Raw genomic sequence first — 25,191 nt, forward strand, 5'->3', positions numbered from 1 at the left:
TGCCAGCACTTTGGGAGGCCGAGGCGGGAGGATCACCTGAGGGCAGGAGTTGGAGACCAGCTGGGCCAACATGGTAAAATCCCATCTCTACTAAAACTACAAAAATTAGCCGGGCATGGTGGTACATACCTGTAATCCCAGCTACTCGGGAGGGTGAGGCAAGGTAATCCCTTGAACCTGGGAGGTGGAGGTTGTAGTGAGCTGAGACTGCATCACTGCACTCCAGCCTGGAAGACAGAGCAAGACTCTGTCTCAGAAAAAACAAAAACAAAAAGCTGGGCACAGTGGCTCACACCTGTAATCCCAACACTTTGGCAGGCTGAGGCCGGCAGATCATCTGAAGTCAGGAATTCGAGACCAGCTTGTCCAACATGGTGAAACCCCATCTATACCAAAAAAATACAAAAATTAGCCGGGTGTGGTGGCATATGCCTGTAATCCCAGCTACTCAGGAGGCTGAGGCAGGAGAATCGCTTGAACCCAGGAGGCAGAGGTTGCAGTGGGCCGAGATTGTGCCATTGCACTCCAGCCTGGGCGACAACAGTAGAACTCCATCTAAACAAACAAACAAACAAACAAACAAACAAAGTGTCCGCATGCGCCGGAAGGATCCAAGACCACCATTTCTCTCTTTCCCTCTCTCTTTTTTTTTGAGACAGGGTCTTGCTCTGTTGCCCAGGCTGGAGTGCAGTGGCACGATCTCGGCTCACTGCAACCTCCGCCTCTCAGGTTCAAGCGATTCTCCTGCCTCAGCCTCCCAAGTAGCTGGGATCACAAGTGCACACCAACTTGCCCGACTAATTCTTACATATTTTTGGTAGACACGGGGTTTCGCCATGTTGGCCAGGCTGGTCTTGATCTCCTGGCCTCAAGTGATCTGCCTGTCTCGGCCTCCCAAAGTGCTAGGATTACAGGCGCGAGCCACTGCACTCGGCTTCTGATTTATTTTCTTAAAAATAGATATAGAGACAGGTTCTATGTTGCCCAGGCTGGTCTCGAACTCCTGGCCTCAAGCCATCCTCCCTCCTTGACCTCCCCAAGTGCTGGAATTACAGGCGTGAGGTGCGGCACCTGGCTCCTATTCTGATTTCAAAGCACTAAGACCACAGCTGATTGCTGAATAAGGAGTGGGCGTGTCAGCTACCTCAGTGGGGATGGCGGGGGCCGGGGGGGGGAAGGGGAGGAGGGGAGCAGACAGGCTCCTGGGCCCTATACCTTCCCATTCCCCAAGTTCCCCCACCATCCACCTGTAGGCACCCCCTGTCCCCTGGAGTCTCTAACACAGAGCTGGCAGGGTACAGCCGGGCCTGGGCTGCCAACCTGGCTTGCCTGGTTCCTTAGGCCCTGAGGTTGGGGGCCAGCTCCTCCCCACTTCCAGCCTGGCCCTCCAAACCCAAACCAGGTCAAGGTCATGGTGCTGGGACAACAGACCTCCCCCTGAGCTCAACCTTACCTTGAAAGCCCTGTCTCTTCAGGTTCTCGTCCACCAGAGGGTCCCCGGAGTCCCTCTCTGGGGGCAGGGCAGGGGGAGAGAAGCCAAGTGAGGAGGCAGTTCCTGGGACCCAAGATGGCATCGTTAGGGGAAACCCAGTGCGGGGGTGTGGGGAGAATGCCAGGGCCAGGATGGGAGCAGGACAGAGGCAGCAGGAGGAGGGGCTGGTGGCAGAAGCCCTTGGGGCCCTCCCTTGCCCGCCCACACCACAGCCTGCGACCCCACGCTGGGTACCTTGACTCTCCATGATGGGCTCTTGGACTCCCTCACTGAGCAGCTCAGGCCTGGAAAACACAAGTGGGGCTAGAGGTCCCTCCAAGCATCTGTGGGACTGCCCAGCCCTCCCCTCTGGGCCTCAGTCTGCATATCCCTGTAATGGACCCTCCTGGGTCTGCACAGTTCAGGCCTGGAGTCCCTGTCGCCCCACATGTGGAATCTGGGGGGCTGCGCTGGGCTTGAAGGATCCAGCTGGGCATGAGACCTGCCCAGTCCTGAACACAACTGTCTGATATCTCACTCCTGCTCCCAGGACATTGCACGATTGTCACTACCTGGGATTGGAGCAGGCGGCCTCAGGGGGCCTCCCGTGGAGCTGGTTTAAAGTGTAGAAACGAGGTCTGGTGCAGCAGCTCATGCCTGTAATCCCAGCACTTTGGGAGGCCAAGGAGGATGGTTCACTTGAGGTCAGGAGTCTGAGACCAGCCTGGCCAACATGGTGAAACCTGTCTCTACTAAAAGTACAAAAATTAGCTGGGCATGATGGCAGGTGCCCATAATCCCAGCTACTTGGGAGGCTGAGGGAGGGGAATTGCTTGAACCCAGGAGGCAGAGGTTGCAGTGAGCTGAGATAGCGCCACTGCACTCCAGCCTGGGTAACAGAGTAAGACTGTGTCTCAAAATGAAAGAAAATAAAAGAAAATAAAGGAAAAGAAAAGAAAAGAAAAGAAAAGGAGTAGAAACAGTGGGGGCCCACTACATAGCAAGAACTCTGAGCTTCTGGAAAGGTCTGAGATCTACGGCTCACATCTGAGAGCTGCTGTGTCACTGCAGTCAGGAGTGCCAGTGACCAAGCCCAGCTTTGTATTCTGCTAATGTCTTTAGCTCCACAGACTCCAGAAAGCCCTGCCAGACATGAGTCAACCTTCTTTATCATAGAGCACTGCTTCTTAAGGCCCCATCTGCAGCACAACTTGTCCCCTTAGAGCAAGCCTGTTGGGGGGCTCGGGTTTGTGGTGGGTAGAGGACACTGGGAAAATCATGCTGGCCAGAGCGGGGCTGTCAGGGGATGGCAGGGTGGGCCACGGAGTGCAGAGGTAATGAGCTCTCTGGAGAGGTAATAAGCCTGGAGAGGTAATGAGCTCTCTGTCACGGGGTAATCAAGCAGCTGAACCGAGGAGTCTCTGCCTGGGAGTGAGACCAAGGGCCAAACTCTCAGGGAGGGCACCCCCTGGGTCCCTGGTAGATGAGGATTTGGTCCCCGCTCTGGCAGTGGGCATCTCTTAGGCTTCTGTACAGTGCCAGGGCTGGGAGGGGGAAGCATAGCCCTGCCTTGAACCACAGTCTCAGGAGCTAGAAAAGGTTTCAGATTGGCCAGGCACGGTGGCTCACGCCTGTAACCCCAGCACTTTGGGAGGCCTAGGCGGGCGGATCACGAGGTCAGGAGATCGAGACCATCATGGCTAATATGGTGAAACGCTGTCTCTCCTAAACAACATACAAAAAAATTAGCCAGGTGTGGTGGCGGGCGTCTGTAATCCCAGTTACTTGGGAGGCTGAGGCAGGAGAATCGCTGGAACCCAGGAGGCAGAGGTTGCAGTGAGCCGAGATCACACCACTGCACTCCAGCCTGGGCAACAGAGTGAGTGAGACTCCGTCTCAAAAAAAAAAAAAAAAAAAAAAACAAAAAAAACAAAACCCAACTCGGGCGCTGTCGCTCGGCTGCAGAGGCTGCGGTTGGCGGTGGCTGCGGCGGCAGCGCAGGCTAAGCGGCAGCGCCAGAGTCCGCGGTTGGCGCTGCCCCAGCGGGGACCCGGCGGCTCGCAGGCAGCGGCCGAGGCGGGGCAGGGCGGGCGGGGGCCGGTGGGCGGCGGCCGGGCCGGGACGATGACTCTGGAGTCCGTGATGGCGCGTTGCCTGAGCGATGAGGTGAAGGAGCGGATCAACGCCGAGATCCAGAAGCAGCTGCAGGGGACAAGCGCGACGCCCGGCGCCAGCTCAAGCTGCTGCTGCTCCGCAGGGGCGAGAGCGGGAAGAGCATCTTCATCAAACAGACGCGCATCGTCCAGGGGGCCTGCTACTCGCAGGAGGCCAAGCGCGGCTTCACCAAGCTCGTCTACCACATCTTCACCGCCACCCAGGCCACGATCCGGGCCGTGGAGATGCTGAACATCCTCCACAAGGAGGAGCAGAACAAGGCCAGTGGCTCCTGATCCGAGAGTTGGACGCAGAGAAGGTGACCACCTTCGAGCATTGGTACGTCAGCGCCATCAGGACCCTGTGGGACGACCCCGGCATCCAGGAGTGCTGCGACCGCAGGCGCCAGTGCCAGCTCTCGGACCCGGCCAAGTACTGCCTGACGGACGCTGCCCGCAGGGCCGCCTCGGGCCACGTGCCCACCCCGCAGGACGCGCTGCGGGGCCGCGTGCCCACCACCGGCATCTTTCTACCTGGAGAGCATCATCTTCAGGATGGTGGATGTGGGGGGACAGCAGTCGGCTCCAGGAAGCGGATCCACTGCTTTGGGAACCTGACGTCCATCCTGTTTCTCGTCGCCCTCAGTGAATACGACCAAGTCCTGGCGGAGTCGGACAAGGAGAACCGGGTGGAGGAGAGCAAAGCCCTGTTCCGGACCATCGTCAACTCTCCCTGGTTCCAGAACTCCGTCATCCTCTTCCTCAACAAGAAGGACCTGCTGGAGGACAGTATCCTGTACTCGCACCTGGTGGGCTCCGTCCCCGAGCTCGACGGGCCCCAGCGGGACGCCCAGCGGCGCGGGAGTTCATCCTGAAGATGTTCGTGGACACGAACCCCGAGGGCGACAAGATCATCTACACGAAGAACATCCGCTTCGTGCTCGCGGCCGTGAAGGGCACCATCCTGCAGCTCAACCTCAAGGAGCACAACCCGGTCTGAAAGCGCCCAGGCCCAGGGAGACCGGACGGAGACAAGGGCCCGGACAAACTTTCCTTCACACCGAGCCCGCGGCTGCCGCCGGGTGGCGCTGCTGAGCCCGGTCCGGGGCCTCTGCCTGCGGAGGAGTTGTCTTTGTTTTGTTTGTTTTTTAATATTTTTAACAAATGGTTTTTATTTCACAGTTGTCAGGGGATGTATATCTCTCCGAACACTTCGCGCGCCTTCTCACCTTTTGTCAACGGGCAAAGGCAGCCTTTTTCCGGCCTTGGCTTATGACTCGCTTTTTTCTAAAAAAAAAAAAAAAAAAAAAAAAAAAAACCCAACGAAACATAAAACACACGAGTGCCCCGTGTCCCCAGCGACTCTGGGCCTCACGGAGCCCCTTGCCAGCCAGCATGGGGGTCCCCACTCCAGCAGCCTCCGGCGACTGTCCTTCCAACCCCACGTGCTTTTTCTTTCTCTTCCCCGCTTCTTTTCTTCTTCAGCACGAAAGGCCTGGAGACTCGGGGACTAACATTTTTTCCCCTTTTTAAAGTTATTGACGCCCAGTGCGCCTGGCCTCTTGACAACTCAATGCTGTGTTTTGCCCACTGGACTCCCGAAGAGGGGCTGGGGGACTCCCTCAGTCGCTCACCCTGGGAAGTGCCTAAACTTTTTTTTTTTTTTTTTTTTTTTTTTTTTTGAGTAAAAAGAACGCCTGACCTCACAGGTTGAAGAAACGCCCAGGGTCCTCTATTCTGGCCAGGTACCCCATCCCTCTGCAGAGGATGGGAAGGGTCCCTGGGCTGGAGTCATGGGGGCTCGGGGCTCCTCTGGGTTGTGCCTCCAGGGGCGACATTGGCCACTCCAGGCTGCCCAGGGGCTCCAGAGGGCTGCACGGCCACCCTGCCCCAGCTGGAGTGCACCCCACTGGAGCCCACGTGGACTTGGAGGCTAGAAGGATGGTCCCCAGTAACACTCAGAGAAAGGCCACTTGGATGGGGCCATTTCTTTTCGTTTTGTTCTGCTTCGTGTTGTCCCCAATTTGGAAACAGTGAGGGTGGGGTGCGGACTTTTACAGCATATTCTCAGGTGTGTACCGGAGAGGTAGGGAGAGGGACTTGGCCCGCAGCTCCGGCCTTGTACCAAGTACTTGTGTCCGCCCCCGAGGAGCGGGAAGCCAGCACTTGCACTTTGGCCAGGGCCACGTGGAAGGTGGCAGCAGGCACCGGCCCTGGCAGCTTCCAGGCCTGGCTGGCCACAGCCACGGTCTGATGGGGAGCCCGCCAGGCCACGGCTGCGCACTGAGCCACCGCCCGGGGGACCGCCTCCCGGGGCCCCTTTAGGCACTGAGGCACCCAGACTGGTTCTCCCCCAGAGACTTGGAAGGTGGGGAACGAGGGGACTGTTTTTGGGGAGGTGGCTCTTTCGCCTGCTGCTGACTGACCACTGCAGCACTCTGTGGGTCTGGACTTCGCACAGCTGTCCCAGGATGGATCGCCCGTGCTGCCCTCGCCCACTGCGATTCTGGGACCCTGGACAGCTGCTTCTGGCCTTGGCAGATTATAAAAGAAACAGCCCCAGTCGGGCGCGGTGGCTCAAGCCTGTAATCCTAGCACTTTGGGAGGCCGAGGCACGAGGTCAGGAGATCGGGACCATCCTGGCTAACACGGTGAAACCCCGTCCCTACTAAAAAATACAAAAAACTAGCCGGGCGAGGTGGCAGGTGCCTGTAGTCCCAGCTACTCGGGAGGCTGAGGCAGGAGAATGGCGTAAACCCGGGAGGCGGAGTTTGCAGTGAGCTGAGATCCTGCCACTGCACTCCAGCCTGGGCGACAGAGCAGACTCCATCTCAAAAAAAAGAAAGAAACGGCCCCCAAATAAGACCACCCCGACCAGCAGTTCCCGCCTGCCACTGTCACACCTGCCCGGGTCTTCTTCTGCGCAGGGCTGTCTGCTGGCTTCTGGCGGGAGAAGAGGGGGAGCCCTGTGGAGGAGACAGGTACATTTCTGGTGATCAGCCCCACTGGGAAACCGGGCAGCGTCCCCGCCCCCCTCGCCACTTTTCCGCTTTTGTCTCTCCCAGAAGCGTCCTTTTTTTGTGCCAAGTGTCTACTTAAGAGGGTTGGCGCCAGAAACCCCCATGGTGAGTGCTGGGGCCCGGCCGTGCCCTGGGGGAGCAGATGGTGCCACCCCTGGCGGGGCCAGTGTATCCACTGCCGGCAGCGGACCCCTCTAGGGGGCCTAGACTTGTGGCATCTCTGAGGGCCCAGATCGCACAAGGGGACCTGGACCTGGCACAAGGGTGGAATCGCCCAGCGTGCAGGCTGGGGGTGTGCTTAGTATTAGCCCTTCCAGGGGAGGGGGCTGTGCCAAGCATCCCAGAGCCAGGTTGAGGCCACCAAACCGTTTGGCCTGGGTCCTCTGGGTCTGAGTGCCTGATCCCTTGACCCCTCAAAAAAGCAGAGGTGGGTGTTACAGGCCTGGGGTAGGGGTGCCTGCCCCAGTAGAGTCCCAGGCAGTGGTTCTCGCACCAGTGACACCCTCAGGTCGGGGAACGGGCAGCCGATCCCCACCCGTGTCACGTGTGGGACCACGTGTGGGGTGTATGTTTTTACTTTGGTGAATCTCACCTGCCAATGCTTTCTCATGAGTGCTGACCACCTTCTCTGACCATGTCACGCCCAGGCGGCAGCAGCCCCTGGCCACCGCAAGACCCATGCCCTGGGTCCCCCAGCTCCCCTAGAGGGGCATTCCCTTGCCAATGTCCCCCAGTGGTGGCAGCAGATCCTGCGGCTGGCCTGGCAGATGGGACCCAGTGATACTTGTATATTACACTGTCCTGATTTCAGATAATTTCAACCTTATTTAAAAAAGAATATTCTATACAATGCTGTTTTTAAACCTTTTACTGTTTGAAATGCATGTGTCATGCACGTTGGGGGAAGGGAGGAGGGGCTGAGGAGCGGCTCAGTGTCACCTCCTGTGGCCACTGGCCCTGATCCTTAATCCAGACACCGATGGAAGTTGACTTTTCATATCTTCCTCCTGAAATGAACTCTGTTTTAAATTGGAATATATTTTGTTAAAAAAAAAAAAACAAAAAACCCAAAACCCAAAAACAAAAACAAAAACCAAAAACCCACTATGAGATCCCTCTACAGAGTCACCGAAAATCCTAAAGCTGGAAACACTAACACTGCCGAAGATTTAGAGGACGTGCTGTAAGAGAAATCCATACAGCTCTAATGGGAGTTTACACTGGTGCCCCCACTTTGGAAAACTGGTAGTGTGTTGGTGCTAGTGCTAACACACTCGCATCTCCCTATTTTATCTTTTTGAGACAGAGTCTCACTCTGTCACTCAGGCTGGAGTGTAGTGGTGTGATCTCGGCTCACTGCAACCTCCGCTTCCTGGGCTCAAGTGATTCTCCTGCCTCAGCCTCCTGAGTAGCTGGGATTAAAGGTGCCCACCATGACGCCTGGCTAATTTTGTATTTTTAGCACAGATGGGATGTCACTGTGTTGTTCAGGCCGCTCTCAAACTCCTGAGCTCAGGCAATCTGCTCACCTTGGCCTCCCAAAGTGCTAGGATTACAGGCGTGAGCCCCTGCGCCCGGCCAGTTCACTCTTTAGTAAAATTTTCATAGCAACTTCTCATTCCATAGTGATTTCAGTCACTCTCAACAAATTCACTTACAGTTATCAATATTGGAACTTTCGCAGATGTTGTCATAGATAAGGAATTTGGCCAAATGGACTCTTGATTATTGCAGTAAAAATTCTGCTCAAATTAGGTAACAGGCATTTGAAGTTTAAAATTATGCAAACTGTGTTGCAAAAATTTCGCTTCTAGGGATTTAAGAAACAGTCATGATTGTACAAATAAATGTGCTGTAGGGATGTTCATTTAACAAAATGTATAAAACAGGGAAAACCTGTAAACAAACTAAGTGTCCTATAACAGAATTCATTAAATCAGTTATGATACATACATATGATGAAATGTATGCAGCCATTAAAAAATGTTATGAGGGGCTAAGTGCGGTGGCTCATGCCTGTAATTCCAGCACTTTGGGAGGCCGAGGTGGGTGATCACTTGAGGTCAAGAGTCTGAGACTAGCCTAGCCAACATGGTGAAATCCTGTGTCTACTAAAAACACAAAAAATTAGCTCAACGTGGTGGCGCATGCTTGCAATCCCAGCTACTTGGGAGGCTGAGGCAGGAGAATCACTTGAACCCATGAGGCAGAGGTTGCAGTAAGCGGAGATTACACCATTGCACTCTAGCCTGGGTGACAAGAACGAAGCCCCGTCTCAAAAAAAAAAAAAAAAAAAGGAAAGAATATTTGACACGAAAGGTATTTTTTATAATACATTAAGTGAAAGAGCAGATTACACCACAGTATATACAGTGTGTTTATATTTTGAAAAAATACGTTAAGAGATTACACCACAGTATATACAGTGTGTTTATATTTTGAGAAAATATGTATTTTGAATATTGGAATTATATACACCCAACTAGTAATGCTATCCATTGAGTCATGGAATTACAAGTGATTTGTTTTTTTGCTTGTCCCTATTTTCCAATTTTTCTACAGTGACCGTACTTGCAATAATTAAACATAGTATGGTCATTTAAAATACGTCCACAAATTCTCTGATACTCTCTTCAAAAGGCAGAGCCCAGTTCCCATCCCCTTGAGTGTGGGCTGGGTTACATGATTCCCTTTTGACAGATGGGAAAAAGCAAAAGTGATGGCTTGCAACTTTGCAAACTACATCATAAAAGGTACTGTGGCTTCCTCTTGCTCACTCTTTGATTGCTCACTTGGGAAAGCCAGCTGTCACACCATGACACCTAAGTAGCCTGTAGAGAGGCTCATGTGACAGGAACTGAGGCCTCTGGTCAGCAGTCACATGAGCGAGCCATCTTGGAAACAGGCTTTAGGTGACTGCAGTCTCAGTGGACAGCTTGACTGCAATGTCATGAGACACCTTGAGCCCAAATGACCCAGCTCTGTCACTCCTGAATTCCTGACCCACAGAAATGGAGATCCTAAGTATTTTATTTATGTATTTGTGAGACAAGAGTCTCACTCTGTCACCCCAGCTGGAGTGCAGTGGTGTGATCTTGGCTCACTGCAACCTCTCCCTCCTGGGCTCAAGCGATTCCCCCGCATCAGCCTCCTGAGTAGCTGGGACCACAGGTGTGCACCACCATGCATGACTAATGTTTGCATTTTCTGTAGAGATGGAGTCTCGTTATGTTGCCCAGGCTGATCTTAAACTGCTGACTCAAGCGATCTGCCTACCTCGGCCTCCCAAAATGTTGGGATTACAGGTATGAGCCACTGTGCCTGGCCCTAAGTATTTACTTTTAAGCCACTAGGTCTGGAGTAATTTGTTACATAGCAGCAGATAAATAATACACATATTTCTATAGCGATCACATTTATAATTTAAATTGAATTAAAAAGGCCAGGAGCAGCCGGGCGCGATGGCTCAAGCCTGTAATGCCAGCACTTTGGGAGGCCGAGACGGGCGGATCACGAGGTCAGGAGATCGAGACCATCCTGGCTAACACGGTGAAACTCCGTCTCTACTAAAAATATGAAAAACTAGCCGGGCGAGGTGGCGGGCGCCTGTAGTTCCAGCTACTCGGGAGGCTGAGGCAGGAGAATGGCGTGAACCCGGGAGGCGGAGCTTGCAGTGAGCCGAGATCTGGCCACTGCACTGCAGCCTGGGAGACAGAGCAAGACTCCGTCTCAAAAAAAAAAAAAAAAAAAAAAAAAAGGCCAGGAGCAGTCCCTCATGCCTGTAATCCTAGCACTTTAGGAGGCTGAGGCTGGAAGATCGCTTGAGCCCATGAGTTTTGAGACCAGCCTGGGTAATGTGGCAAAACACCTTCTCTACAAACTACAAAAAAAAAATTACCTGGGTGTGGGCTGGGCTCGGGGGCTCACACCTGTAATCCTAGCACTTTGGGAGGCCGAGGTGGGCGGATCACGAGGTCAGGAGATCAAGACAATCCTGGCTAATACAGTGAGCTGAGATCACGCCACTGCACTCCAGCCTGGGCAACAGAGCGAGACTGTATCTCAAAAAACAAACACACACACAAAAATTAGCCGGGTGTAGTGGCGTGCACCTGTAGTCTGAGATACTTGGGAGACTATGGTGGGAGAATCACCTGAGTCCAGGAAGTCTAGGCTGCAAGTGAGCTGTGATTGTGCCACTGTACTCCAGCCTGCATGACAGAATGAGACTTTGTCTTAAAAAAAATTTTTTTTTGGCCGGGCGCAGTGGCTCATGCCTGTAATCTAGCATTTGGGGAGGCTGAGGCGGGTGAATCACGAGGTCAAGAGATCGAGACCATCCTGGCCAACATGGTGAAACCCTGTCTCTACTAAAAATACAAAAATTAGCTGGGCATGGTGGCATGTGCCTGTAGTCCCAGCTACTCGAGAGGCTGAGGCAGGAGGATCGCTTGAACCCAAAAGGCAGAGGTGGCAGTGAGCTGAGATTATGCCACTGCACTCCAGCTCAAAAAAAAAAAAAAACTTTTTTTTTTTTTAATTAACAAGTTCTAGCACCTAAAACGAGCAAAATTGCCATGTGTGGTGGATCACAGCGGTAACCCCAGCACTTTGGGATGCCGAGGCAGGTGGGTCATCTGAGGTCAAGAGTTCAAGACCAGGCTGCAGTGAGCCAAGATCGCACCACTGCACTCCAGCAGGGCAGACAGAGTGAGATTCCATCTCAAAAAAAAAAAAAAAAAAAAAAGTAAAAATGCATTTGAAAAGAACAGCATCAGCCAGGTACAGTGGCTCACGCCTGTAATCCCAGCACTTTGGGAGGCCAAGGGTGGAGGATAGCTGAGCCCAGGAGTTTGAGACCAGCCTGGGCAACATGGTGAAACCCTGTCTCTACAAAAAATACAAAAATTAGCCAACTGTGGTAGCACACACTTGTAGTCTTAGCTACTTGGGAGGCTGGGGGAAGGATTGCTTGAGTCTGGGAGGTCCAGGCTGCAGTGAGCCATGATTGCATCACCTCACTTCAGCCTGGGAAACAGAGCAAGACCTTGTCTCAAAACAACAACAACAACAACAACAACAAAACATGCAAAAAGAAAACAAAACAGAACAGCATCATTTTCTTTTTCTTTTTTTTTTTTTTGAGACGGAGTCTTGCTCTGTCGCCCAGGCTGGAGTGCAGTGGCCGGATCTTGGCTCACTGCAAGCTCTGCCTCCCGGGTTTACGCCATTCTCCTGCCTCAGCCTCCCGAGTAGCTGGGACTACAGGCGCCCGCCACCTCGCCCGGCTAGTTTTTTGTATTTTTTAGTAGAGACGGGGTTTCACTGTGTTAGCCAGGATGGTCTCGATCTCCTGACCTCGTGATCCGCCCGTCTCGGCCTCCCAAAGTGCTGGGATTACAGGCTTGAGCCACCGCGCCCGGCCAGAACAGCATCATTTTCTTATCACTTACACATTAGTTTGAAGGAAGGGAATCACTGGTAAAAGTTTCCATTTTCTTTTTCTGAGACGGAGTCTCACTCTGTGGCCCAGGCTGGAGTGCAGTGGCATGATCTTGGCTCACTGCAAGCTCCACCTCCTGGGTTCACACCATTCTCCTGCCTCAGCCTCCCGAGTAGCTGGGACTTGAGGCACCTGCCACTACACCTGGCTAATTTTTTGTATTTTTTAGTAGAAATGGGGTTTCACCATGTTAGCTAGGATGGTCTGAATCTCCCGACCTCGTGATCTGCCCGCCTCGGCCTCCCAAAGTGCTGGGATTACAGGCGTAAGCCACTGTGCCCGGCCAAAAGTTTTCATTTTTGAAAAAAGCATTAAAATATAGTGTGAGGCCAGGCATTATGGCTCATTCCTGTAATCCGAGCACTTTTGGAAGCTGAAATGGATTGCCTGAGCCCAGGAGGTTGAGGCTGCAGTGAGCCATGTTTGTGTCACTGCACACCAGCAGCCTGGGCAACAGAAGAAGACCCTGTCTCAAAACAACAAAACATGGTTTACCACAACCAACAGGAAAATTCTGGATAAAGCTATGTATGAAATATTTACTGCTGTGCTCAACAAGGTAGTGTAGAGGTCAAGGGCAAAATCCTGGGGTCAGGTCACCTAGTCTGCTGTCTAATTAGCTGTGTCATCTTTGGAAAGGTACTTGAACTCTCTGTGCCTTAGAATTCGTTTTCTAAAATGTGGGCAGGGCGTGGTGGCTCATGCTTGTAGTCCCAGCACTTTGGGAAGCCGAGGCGGGTGGATCATCTGAGGTCAAGAGTTCGAGGCCAGCCTGGTCAACAAGGTAAAACCAGGTCTCTATTAAAAACACAAAAATTAGCCGGGCGTGGTAGTGTGCACCTGTAATCCCAGCTACTGGGGAGGCTAAGGTTGCAGAATTGCTTGAACCCAGGAGGCAGAGGTTGCAGTGAGCCGAGATCACGCCACTGCAATCCAGCCTGGATGACAGAGCAAGACTCTGTCTCAAACACAAACAAACAAACAAAAAGTGGATAGTAGCATCTACCTCGAAGAATTGTTGTGGGATCAACAGTGCAGAGAACCTAGCAACTATAAAATTAAAAAAAGTTTCAGGACCCTCTATAAATTTATCATGCCAAGAGGGAAGTTACACCCTGACAGAGTCACATAGCATGTTTGTGACTTCTGCTTCTTAAATTATAATTTATTCCTTCCTTATTTTCATTCTGTAAATGACTATGAGAGACCAGAGACTAGTCCTCCTCTCCTTCCAATCACTCATCTTTGTTACAGATTAACTGCCTCCTTTATTGTTCTGTACCTAACTCACACCAGATGGCACAAAAGACCCCATGACTTACATCTTCAGTGTAGACGGTAAAATACACACTTCCCAGAAAAAAAGACCACCCTATCTGGGCACCGTCGCTCATGCCTGTAATTCCAGTACTTTCGGAGGCAGAGGTGAGCAGACTGTTTAAGCCCAGGAATTTCAGACTGGCCTGGGCAACGTGGTGAAACCCTGTCTCTACAGAAAATACAAAAATTAGTCAGGTGTGTTGGTGCATGCCTCTAGTCCCAGCTAGTAGGGATGCCGAGGTGGGAGGATCGCTTGAGCCAGGGAGGCTGAGGCTGTAATGAGTGGCGACTGCACCACTACACTCCCACCTGGGTGACAGAGTGAAAGAAAGACCACCCGGACCAATCAGATTGTTTTAAGTATGTATTAAGCCTTACACGGAGAGATGCTGAAATTCTGCTAAGCTTCCCTAAACTTTGTCTATGCAAGTGATCCCAAACTTCTAAGCCTTGGAACACTGTCTTCCACTCTTGGGTATCTGTGCTTCCCAGGTGACCCTCCTTAAACTCTCTGCATGAATAAACTCCCTTTAGATTCTGACCCTTTTGATTATTTGAGGTTGACACATTGTGCAATATACATCAGAATACCAAATATTAACCTTCAGAGCAGTCTGTGACATTTAGGTAGAAATCTTTTTTTTTTGGATGGAGTCTTGCTCTGTCGCCCAGGCTGTAGCGCAGTGGCATGATCTCCACTCACCACAACCTTGGCCTCCCAGGTTCAAACGATTCTCCTGCCTCAGCCTCCCAAGTAGCTGGGACTAAAGGCGCCCAGCACCATGCCCATCTAGTTTTTGTGTTTTTAGTAGAGACGGGGTTTGGTCATGTTTGCCAGGCTGGTCTTGAACTCCTGACTTCAGGCGATAGACCACCTCGGTCTCCCAAAGTGCTGGGATTACAGGCGTAAGCTACTGCGCCCGGCCAACATTTAGGTAGAAATCTTACACATATTCCTATCTTTGGTCTCTCCCCACTTACATTTCTGACCTCTTTACAGCTAAGAACAAATCATTTGTGAACTTGAAAAGAGTTACCATAGTAACTGCAAAAAAAAAAAAAAGGAAGAGTTAAAATGCCACTTTCGCTGCTCTCTTTTAATTAATAAACCCTAAAAAGGCTACTCAGTTGGACACTACTTAATTAACAATCAATTAGTAAGGAAAAGATACTGAAGCAGTAAACTTTAGTGACAGTGAAAAGTTCTGTTGACCAAACGTGGATTCTCTCCTCCTAGAACCAAGTTACAGTTGGAGTTACAGAAAATACTTTGAACAGGTCCTTCGGTATCCTGTAGGAAATCAGACAAAAACACAGATCAGTTACTTTCTTTTTCTTTTTTCTTTTTTTGACACAGTGTCTTACTCTGTTAACCAGGCTGGAGTGCAGTGGCAATATCATGGCACACTGCAGCCTCCACCTCCTGGGCTCAAGCGATCCTCCCGCCTCAGCCTTGCAAGTAGCGGGGACTACAAGCACGCGCCACCATGCCCAGCTAATTTTTTGTATTTTTGTAGAGACAGAATTTCACCATGTTGCCCAAGCTAGTCTGGAACTCCTGAGCTCAAGGGATCCGCCCACCTCGGCCTCCCAAAGTGCTGGGATTACAGGTGTGAGCCACCACGCCTGGCCCGATCGCTTATATTTTTAAAAAGATGTTTTCTTGGTTTCCTAGCCCCTTGTATCCCCCTACAAAGTTCCAAAGGCTTTGATGTTGTTGCAACGGCCATCAGAGGTCAAGGCAGCTCCCTAATGCAGGGCAGCCTCAGACCTGGCCGATCCTGCGCGGCGCCCGGCGGCGGGGGACGCTGCTGGCGTCCCCGGGACCTGGCTGGAGGAAGTGTTGGGAGGCGCACCTACACAGGCTCAGGTGACGCGAGTGTGCGGCAAGGGCTGCAGCCGAAGCTAGCGGGTTTGCGGTGGCCACTGAGGAGCTTCCGCCCGATCTTGTGCTTGTGCCCGCCAGGCGATAGCCGCTTGGTGCGCAGCGCCTGCTCGCTCAGCGTCAGGCCCTTGCTGCGCCCTACGCCGCAGGCTGGCAAGTCGCGCAGGTAGCAGTAGTACAGTCAGTGGTAAATCTCCTCCTTGTAGGTTATTGGTGTCCGCGGCCAGGTAGGAGCCTGCGGGCCCTAACACACAGCCTGCGAACACTGACCCGCAGCCTGTAGCCACGCGTCTGCGCATGGGCGCCCCTGGAACACCCAGCCGCCGCGCCTCGACTTCCGATTGGTTCCACAGGAGGGGGCGGGTCTCTGTGACGTCACAGGGCCTCTGTGATGACGTGGAGCGCCGGCCTCCGGCGGCGTCACGGTGACGCCACAGTGCCTGGAGCTGGACTGTGTTTTTCTCGGAGTGGACCCGGGTAACCGCGAGCTTCCCCGCTGTCGGAGTGGACCCCCTAACCGCGAACTTCCCCGCCATGTTCTGTGTGTTGCTGGCTGGAGAAGGGTAGTTGACAAACTCCGACCCAGCTCAGTGTTTCTGTGGGTCAAAACTAGAAAACTGTCCGGACGCGGCCGAGACGGAAGGAACCCTTCATTCAGGCCAGGAGTTAAAGAGCAGCCTGGGCAACATGGCACGACCCCTTCTCTGTAGTCACACCTCAGCTTCCCAGATACTTGAACCCCAAGGTTCAAGGCTGCAATGAGCTATGATCCCATCAGAGCACTGCATCCTGCCAGACTGAGGTAAACCCTGTCTAAAAAAATAAACCATCCAAGTGTGCAACAGGGAGGGACTGCTTAAAGAAAACATGATAATTGAATGTTCAAATACTTTAACAAGTGCAAAATGTACAGGCTTAAATAAATAGGGCTGGCCCGGCTTGTTGGCTGGCGCCTGTAATTCCAACATTTTGTGTGCCCGAGGCATTCCGATCACTTGAAGTCGGGAACTCGAGACCAGCCTGGCCAACATGGTGACACCCCATCTCTACTAAAAATATAAAAATTAGGCCGGGCACCTTGCATCGTTTCAGGGGCTCGCACCTCCCTAAGGACCCGGTAATTGAACCTCTCGGACCTGAGAGTGAGAAGCCTTTGCTTAGTTCTTCCCAGGGTGATCAGCCCAGGGGTAACGGAGGAGAGGCCAATAAGCAGGACCCATGAGAAGGGCCCCCTCCTGGAGTTTGGGGCCCATTCCCTCCTGCCCCTGTGTCTCCTCTGTCCAGGACTCCTGCCTGCTCTGCCCCACTCCTGGGGCCATGGCCATGGGGGGGCTGCTTTTGGGTACAGGCCCCAGCGGCAACCCTGGGTACAAAGTGGGCAGCTCACCTGGAGGGGATTAGAATAACATGGCAAGAAGCGAGGGGAAAAGCCGCGCTGGAACCGCGCCTCTGGAGCCCCTGACATCACTGGGTGCACTCCTTCCTCACCTCACTCAGGCAGCGGCATGAGTTCCATGGGAGCGCTGTCCTGCTCCCTTTGCTGCCTCTTTTTAGTCTTGTGGCTGCCATAACACTTTCCCTTCCCCAGCCCTGCCAACCTGGTGGGACATTGGGCTTCTGTCTCACAGGGTTCTGGGGACAGGCCCGTCCTGTATCATACCCTCAGCGAGAGCCTTTTTTTCTCCAGGGCCTGGGGAGCAGCCAGGCTTCGTGAGTTAAATGCAGATCGGAACCATACTAAGCTGGGGTTGGGGTACACACTCTCCTCCTCTGAAAACTAGCTAGGAGTTCCAACTTGGTGAGAGGGAGAGTGGGACACAGCCAGACCAGACAAGGACTGATCACCTGGAAAAACCTACCATCAAAGACCTTGAGGAGTGCTGGGTGCGGTGGCTCACGCCTGTAATCCCAGCACTTTGGGAGGCTGAGACAGGTGGATCACTTGAGGCCAGGAGTTTGAGTCCAGCCTAGACAACATGGCAAAACCCTGTCTCTACTAAAAGTACAAAAATTAGCTAGGTATGCTACGCTCCTGTAATCCCAGCTACTCGGGAGGTTGAGGCAGGAGAATCGTTTGAACTGGGGAGGCAGAGGTTGAAGTGAGCAGAGATCGTGCCACTGCACTCCGGTCTGGGAGACAGAGTGAAACTGTGTCACAGATATGAGCCACTGCGCCTGGCTCCTTCAGGTGGGTTTTGAGGCTTCACTACAATACTGGTTCCCTGTTGCTGCTGCAACAAATTACCACACACTTAGTGGCTTAAAACAGCACAGAGGTATTCCCTTACAGTTCTGAAGGCCAGAATTCTAAAGTCAGTTCCACGGAGTCAAGGTGGGAGCAGGGTCAGTGCCTTCCCAGGCTCTGCGGGAGATTCCATTTCCTGGCCCTGGAGGCGGCCTGCTCTCCTCAGCTTGTGCTGCCCTTCTCCAGTGACGCGAGTTTCCTGCTTTCATCGCTACACCTCCCTCTGCTCTCCATCACCTGCTCTGCTCTTATAAGGATCCAGGTGAGTACATAAACCCTGCGGGGACAAGCTGGCCAAAGACCCTTAACTTCATTATACTTGCAAAGCCCCTTTTGCTGTGTAAGGTCATGTTCACCGGTTCCCGGGATTAGGATATGGGCATCTTGGGGGCATCAGCCTGCTACAGCTAGGCTGCAAAACTGTTATACCCTCCTGGTGTTTCAATGATTGGGATAAAAAGGGCTGGGGTTTTTTGCTTTAGGGTCCCTGTTAAACTTGTATCTGTAAAGTCTGGGGTCCCTCTTAACCTTGTGTTTTTGTTTTTTGAGACAGAGCGTTGCTCTTGTCATCCAGGCTGGTAGTGGCACGGTCTCGGCCCACTGTAAAATCCGCCTCCTGAGTTCAAGCAATTCTCCTGCCTCAGGCTCCCAAGTAGCTGGGACTACAGGCGCTTGCCACCAGGCCTGGCTAAGTTTTGCATTTTTGGTAGAGAAGGGGGTGGGACTGGGGGGTGGGGGAGGGGAGGGAGGTTTCTGCTATGTTGCCCTTAGCTCAAAGCGATCTGCCCCGCTTCTGCTCCTGAAGTGCTAGGATTACTAGCCCGCACCACTGCAACTGTAAAATCTTATTTCCACGCAGCTGAGAGAGTGTTTTAGGAAGTGTTTTAGGAAGTTTGCTAAAAGACCCTTGGAGACCTCCTCATTGTGGCCTCCCTGCTGTTGTGTTTAATTTGATTGATCTTTTCTGCCCTCTTGCTTTTCAGAAATTAAAAGGCTAAAAAGAGGTACTAAACTTTAAAACTTCTCTTATAGTCTCCCATTAAAGTAATTGTAAGAACTACCAAAAAGGGAAAAAAATTTTTTGAAAGCAGTAAAATGATATGGTCTGTTAGGATGTAAAATATAGAAAATTAGTCATTATATGTTATTGCTGCTCTGACATAGGGATGTATTATTGAGAATAAACTTTTGGTCGATTTTCAGAAAAATGGAATAATCATATTGCTGATCTACGTAAACAAAGAATTGTTTGAAAGAAAATATGGTATGTCTAAACTGGAAAAGTCCTGTAATAGTGTGTTCATCAGCATTTACACAATGGAGTTACTGTTCATCAGTGGGGATACTGTGGACAAGCCCAGGGCTGCTGGTGAATCCTGCCATCCTTACACATCTCTCCTTGTAAGGTACTTTGTAGTGTCTGTCTAAATATTAGCAACATTCTTTGTTTCTAGATTATTAGAAAGCTAAGGAAAAGTTGTATTTCTCTAATTATCAATTAGCATTTCTTTTAAACTTTCAGCATAGATATTTGGGATTTATTTACATATTTATTGCAAAGCCCTGGATCTTAGGGATTTACCCTGTGTGTGTGTGTGTGTGTGTGTGTGTGTGTATTTTTTTTTTTTTGAGATGGAGTCTTGCTCTGTCGCTGAGGCAGGAGTGCAGTGGCGCGATCTCAGCTCACTGCAACCTCCGTCTGCCAGGTTCAAACAATTCTCTGCCTCAGCCTACTGAGCAGGTAGGATTACAGGCACCCACCACCATGCCCTACTAATTTTGTATTTTTAGGTGAGATGGGGTTTCACGATCTTGGCCAGGCTAGTCTTGAATTCTGGACCTTGTGATCGACCCACCTTGGCCTCACAAAGTGCTGGGATTATAGGCGTGAGCCACTGCGCCTGGCCAAATATTATTTTTTTTAAGGTAATTGCTTCTCTCAGTCTGCTTTGTTAAATTCGTTATTCAGCCAGGCACGGTGGCTCATGCCTGTAATCCCAGCACTTTGGGAGGCTGAGGCAGGCGGAAAACCTGAGGTGGGAGTTCGAGACCAGCCTGACCAACATGGAGAAACCCTGTCCCTACTAAAAACACAAAATTATCCGGGCATGGTGGCATGTAGTCCCAGCCTGTAGTCCCAGCTACTCAGGAGGCCGAGGCAGGGCCTCGTTGTCTGGGCAACAAGAGCAAAATTCTGTCTAAAAAAAATTCGGTGTTCACCAAGATGCGTCTATTGTCTCTACTTTTATCTTGATGCATCGCTGAGTTGATGTTAGATTTCAAATTCTTCTTTGCCCTTATACCATTCTATCTTAAAGCCACCTTTATATAATGATGAAAGAAATTCGCAATTTGTTATTATCATCTCTCTGATGGTATATAGCAAATGCTCACCTAAAAATAGCAACAACCAGTGAAAAACATCACGTGTTTTGTTGTTTTTATTTGAATGACTATTTACTTTGCAATCTACTAGCAAGCTGTAGAATTGTATGATATGCAGAATTTTAACTGAAGTGCTTTAAGTGACCATTTAACCATGAAAAACCATATTGATGGTATTTATGTTAATATACTTGAAACGAACAGTTTTTTTTCATCATGAATTATATAACCTACCCCTCAATAAAAGTCTAGAATTAGAGTAAATTTGCTAATTAATTCAATAACTTTTCCATAATATTTTTAGTTATGTACTTAAATACATAAGGTTCTTTTAGTGATTCTTCCAGTTTTTAATAATGTACACCTTTTTTGCCTTTGTTTTTTATTGGTTCATTTTAAAGCAAAAACCTCATAACATGTGCTATTTGGAAGCACTGTAACCTAGTGGTGAGATCATAGGCGCTGGGGACACAGCCTGGCCACATCTCTTCTCCTTTCTGAGCCTTAGTATCCTGTTTTGTGTTCATGAGAACTGAAGATCCATCCCGAAGATTTGATAAGATAGTAAAGTGCTTCACATAATACCGGGCTTATAAATACATAGAAAATGCTTCCTTCATGTGTTTTTTTTTTTTTTTTTTGAGACGGAGTCTCGCTCTGTCGCCCAGGCTGGAGTGCAGTGGCGCGATCTCGGCTCACCGCAAGCTCCGCCTCCCGGGTTCACGCCATTCTCCTGCCTCAGCCTCCCGAGTTGCTGGGGCTACAGGCGCCCGCCACCTCGCCCGGCTAGTTTTTTGTATTTTTTAGTAGAGACGGGGTTTCACCGGATTAGCCAGGATGGTCTCGATCTCCTGACCTCGTGATCCGCCCGTCTCGGCCTCCCAAAGTGCTGGGATTACAGGCTTGAGCCACCGCGCCCGGCCTTCATGTGTTTTTATTGATTGATTGAAGCAGAATCTTACTCTGTGGCCCAGGCTGGAGTGCAGTGGCACTATCTAGGCTCACTGCAACCTCTGCCTCCCAGGTTCAAGAAATTCTGCTGTCTCAGCCTCCCAAGTAGCTAGAATTACAGGCATGCACCACCACGCCCAGCTAATTTTTGTATTTTTAGTAGAGACAGAGTTTTGCCATGTAGGCCAGGCTAGTCTCAAACTCCTGACCTCAAGTGATCCACCTGCCTCCGAAAGTGCTGGGATTACAGGCGTGAGCCACCACACCTGGCCTATATTTTTATTGTTAATTTAGTACTATTCTGAGTAAAAATAATTTACTATTACAGTTTTATAAATTGACTATGACAGTTTTATAAATGTCAGTGCTTTTTTATAAGGTGAAACATTATGTTGTGGGGCTTTTGTTGTGATGGTGATTTATTAGATTACTTTGTTTACAGACAATAATGTTCAGCTGTTGTGAAATTATAAAAACAATCTTCACATTTCATAATTTTAAAGCAATATTAATGGTAATTACCTTAGGGAAAGATAGTTTTGTTGTGATATATAAGTATGATCCTGAAGTTTAGTGTACAGCAAAGGATATTACTAAGTCAGCACTATTGTGTTATATGGTACACTTGAAACTTTAGTACAGATATCAATGTTTAGCAAATAGACATTAACACATAATGATAGCAAAAAAAATGGAGCTGTTCTGATGGGAGACCATTGATTATGTTTGATTTTAATACTTCCCATGCTCTTGACTTTTTTTTTCTTCTTTGAGAGAGAGTCTTGCTCTGTCACCCAGGCTGGAGTGCAGTGGCACCATCTTTGTTGCCCAGGCTGGAGTGCAGTGGCATGATTACAGCTCACTGCAACCTTCGCCTCCTGAGTTCAAGGAATTCTCCTGTCTCAGCCCCCCCGATTACCTGGGATTACAGGTGCACACCACCATGCCTGGCTAATTTTTGTATTTCTAGAAGAGACGGGGTTTTACCATGTTGGCTAGGCTGGTCTTAAACTCTAAACTTTGTGATCCACTTGCCTCAGCCTCCTGAAGTGCTGGGATTACAGGTGTGAACCACCACAACTGGCCCTCAGCATGCTTTTTATTTAGCCAAAGAATCAAAGCATTGCTGAAGAATCAAAGATTAGAAGACACATATTTTTTGCTAAGGGAGGTAACAGAGAAAGAAAAATATTCCTGGAGGTAGATCTTCAGTTTGGATTAGTCTGAACATGATGAAACCTGTAGAAACCTTCATTTCTCAAGACAAAGCTCAAATTCAAGGTTGTGATGAGTGCAGTCACTGCTTTTGTTAGTGGCATTTGTGACAGTGATTGCAGAAACTGAGGGTGTGAAGCCTGTATTATATAAAGAATGTGCAAATGCCGTAGAAGACACTGCAAGGATTGGGTGCTGAAACAGTGCCAGACCTGCTATTGTCACGAGAGTGCAGCAGCTGTCACCAAAAGGAGAATCTCCACTCTTCCTGTCACTAGCATCACTCGATTTTGTCCCACTCATAAAAGATCTTGGAAGGAGTTAAAGGTGCTTAGTGGTTCCTCATTCCAATAGAACCTCACTTGGCCTGCACATGGAACATGCATTAGTCTTTGGACAGGACAATTCAATTCACAGACCACATGACAAAAGAGTTTTGTGGCCATCAGACCTGTCTGCTTAAACCCACCATGGGTGCACTGTGTTCTCAGCTTGGTAAAAGGTAGATGTCACATGCAAGAAGGCAGTAGAGCCAGGAACATGGTGGGGCCTCAAACAGTGGGAGGTGGCAGCTGGCTCTGTGAGGAGGGTGTGAAGTCCTCCATGGGAGGAGCAGATGCCAGAAAAGGAGGTGAGGATGGGCAGAAGAGGAGGCTGAGCAGCAAGTGAATAGACGCGCTCGACCTCAGAGGAGGAGAGTCCTGTGTCTTTATTGGTAGTATTCAAATGTGGTTCATACTGATATTATTTTCTGTGGCTGAATGGTTCAACTACTCTGAAATACACAGGAAAAAGAGGGAAAAAAAAATCTCATACTTAAACCCTTGAGATGCTATGTTTTCTTTTAAAGTAAAAGAAATGTTACAAGATTTTCTGAAACCAACCTTTAGCAATATTTTAAGACCTTCTCCAATATTTTCCACTGCCTTTGTCAGCAATCAGAGATGACCTCCACACTGAGGCAAATCTTCCACTCCCCTTACCCTTTTCCTTGTCTCTTTCTCTCCTTTCCTCATTCATTAACTCCAGTTGGCCTCCACTGTCTCCAGGTCGACTTTTGTCTTCATCCACAGCTCCTCCACACAAGCCCTGAACACCTGTCCATGTAAGTGACATCCTATATGTCTTTATTTTTATTTTATTTTATTTTATTTTATTTTATTTTATTTTTATTTTTGATACAGTCTCGTTCTGTTGCCCAGGCTGGAGTGCAGTGGTGTGATCTTGGCTTACTGCAACCTCTGCCTTCTGAGTTCAAGCGATTCTCCTGCCTCAGCCTCCTGAGTAGCTGGGATTACAGGTGCGGGCCACCACTCCTGGCTAATTTTTGTAGTTTTTGGTAGAGTCAGGGTTTTAACCATGTTGGCCAGGCTGGTCTTGAACTCCTGACCTCTGGTGATCCACCAGAGTAGCTGGGATTACAGGTGCGGGCCACCACTCCTGGCTAATTTTTGTAGTTTTTGGTAGAGTCAGGGTTTTAACCATGTTGGCCAGGCTGGTCTTGAACTCCTGACCTCTGGTGATCCACCTGCCTCTGCCTCCCAAAGTGCTGGGATTACAGGTGTGAGCCATTGTGCCTGGTGCATGATTTACTATTTATAAGAACATGAGCTTACTACTTGTGTAACATTTATCCCTGTATTTTAGATGGGAGTTGCTGAGGTGGTATGAGATTGGTGACTACATCTGGCCTCTCAGGGAAATGGCCAAGTTGTTCAGATTCTCAGCTGTATTATGTGAAGTTGTTTGTTGGCTTCACGCTTACTACTGTGAAATAAGTTATAAAGGAAAATTTTTTATTAAAAAAACAGATTCAGGCTGAGCACAGTGGCTCATGCTTGTAATCTTAGCTCTTTGGGAGGCCAAGGCACATGGATTGCCTGAGCTCAGGAGTTTGAGACCACCCTCAGCAAAATGGTGAAACTCCATCTCTACTAAAATTAAAAAAAAAAAAAAAAAAAAAATTTAGCTGGGCATGATGGTGGGTTCCTATAGTCCCAGCTACTCGGGAGGCTGAGGCATGAGAATTGCTTGAACCCAGGAGATGGAGATTGCAGTGAGCTGACATCGTGCCACTGCCAGCCAGGGTGACAGAGTGAGACTCTGTCTCTAAAAAAAAAAAAAAAAAAGAGATTCACTCAGGGGAGGGGGATCCATTGCTAGTAAAATATGTCTAATACCTGATGCTTTTTGGTCTCCTAATGACCTATGAAACTGCAGGTCTCTTGGTTTTGTAATATATTCAGTTCCACATTTATTCACTAAAGAATTGAAGACCTTTTATATCCCCATTATGTGCCAAGTACTGGGTGGGACGCTGGGTGACAGAGATGAACAAATCCCTGATCCCGGGATTTCACAGTGGATGTTGGAATTCAGTGCCATTTAGCTTCATTCAATTGTGCAGTAGTCCCAAGATGTTCCAAGATCGTCTTGTCCTCCAGTGTCCTGTTGATTCAACTTTAGAATATATCCCAGAGTCTGTCCCTCTTCACTCCTCACTGCTGCCACCCTGGACCTATCTGCCATGATCTCTCACCTGGATTATCTCAGTAGTCTCCTAACTGGTTTCCTTGTTTCCATGCTTGATTCCTTCAGTCTACGCTCTTTTTTTTTTTTTTTTTTGAGTTGGAGTCTTGCTCTGTCACCAAGGCTGGAGTGCAATGCTATGATCTCGGCTCTCTGCAACCTCCACCTCCCGGGTTCAAGCGATTCTCCTGCCTTAGCCTCCTTAGTAGCTGGGACTACAGGCGTGAGCCACCATGCCCAACTAATTTTTTGTATTTTTAGTAGAGGCAGGGTTTCACCATGTTGGCTGGGCTGGTCATGAACTCCTGGCCTTGAGTGATCCGCCTGCTTTGGCCTCCCGAAGTGTTGGGATTACAGGCGTGAGCCACCGTGCCCAGCCAGTCTACTCTCAATACAACAGCTAGGACAGTCCTTTTACAGTGGAATTTAGATCATGTTTACCCCTCTGTTCAAACTCTCCAGTGGCTTTCTGTCTCTACATGATCTGCCCCCCTACTACCTGTCTCTCTGTGCT

General features: G+C 50.0%; 1 pseudogene; it reads left to right on the plus strand.

The window, feature by feature from the left end:
• The first annotated feature begins 3,434 nt into the window (after positions 1–3,434).
• Positions 3,435–4,803, plus strand: LOC102138224 (guanine nucleotide-binding protein subunit alpha-11 pseudogene; annotated as a pseudogene).
• Positions 4,804–25,191: the final 20,388 nt, after the last annotated feature.

Source organism: Macaca fascicularis, chromosome 3, assembly GCF_037993035.2.
Source record: "Macaca fascicularis isolate 582-1 chromosome 3, T2T-MFA8v1.1".
NCBI lineage: Eukaryota > Metazoa > Chordata > Mammalia > Primates > Cercopithecidae > Macaca > Macaca fascicularis.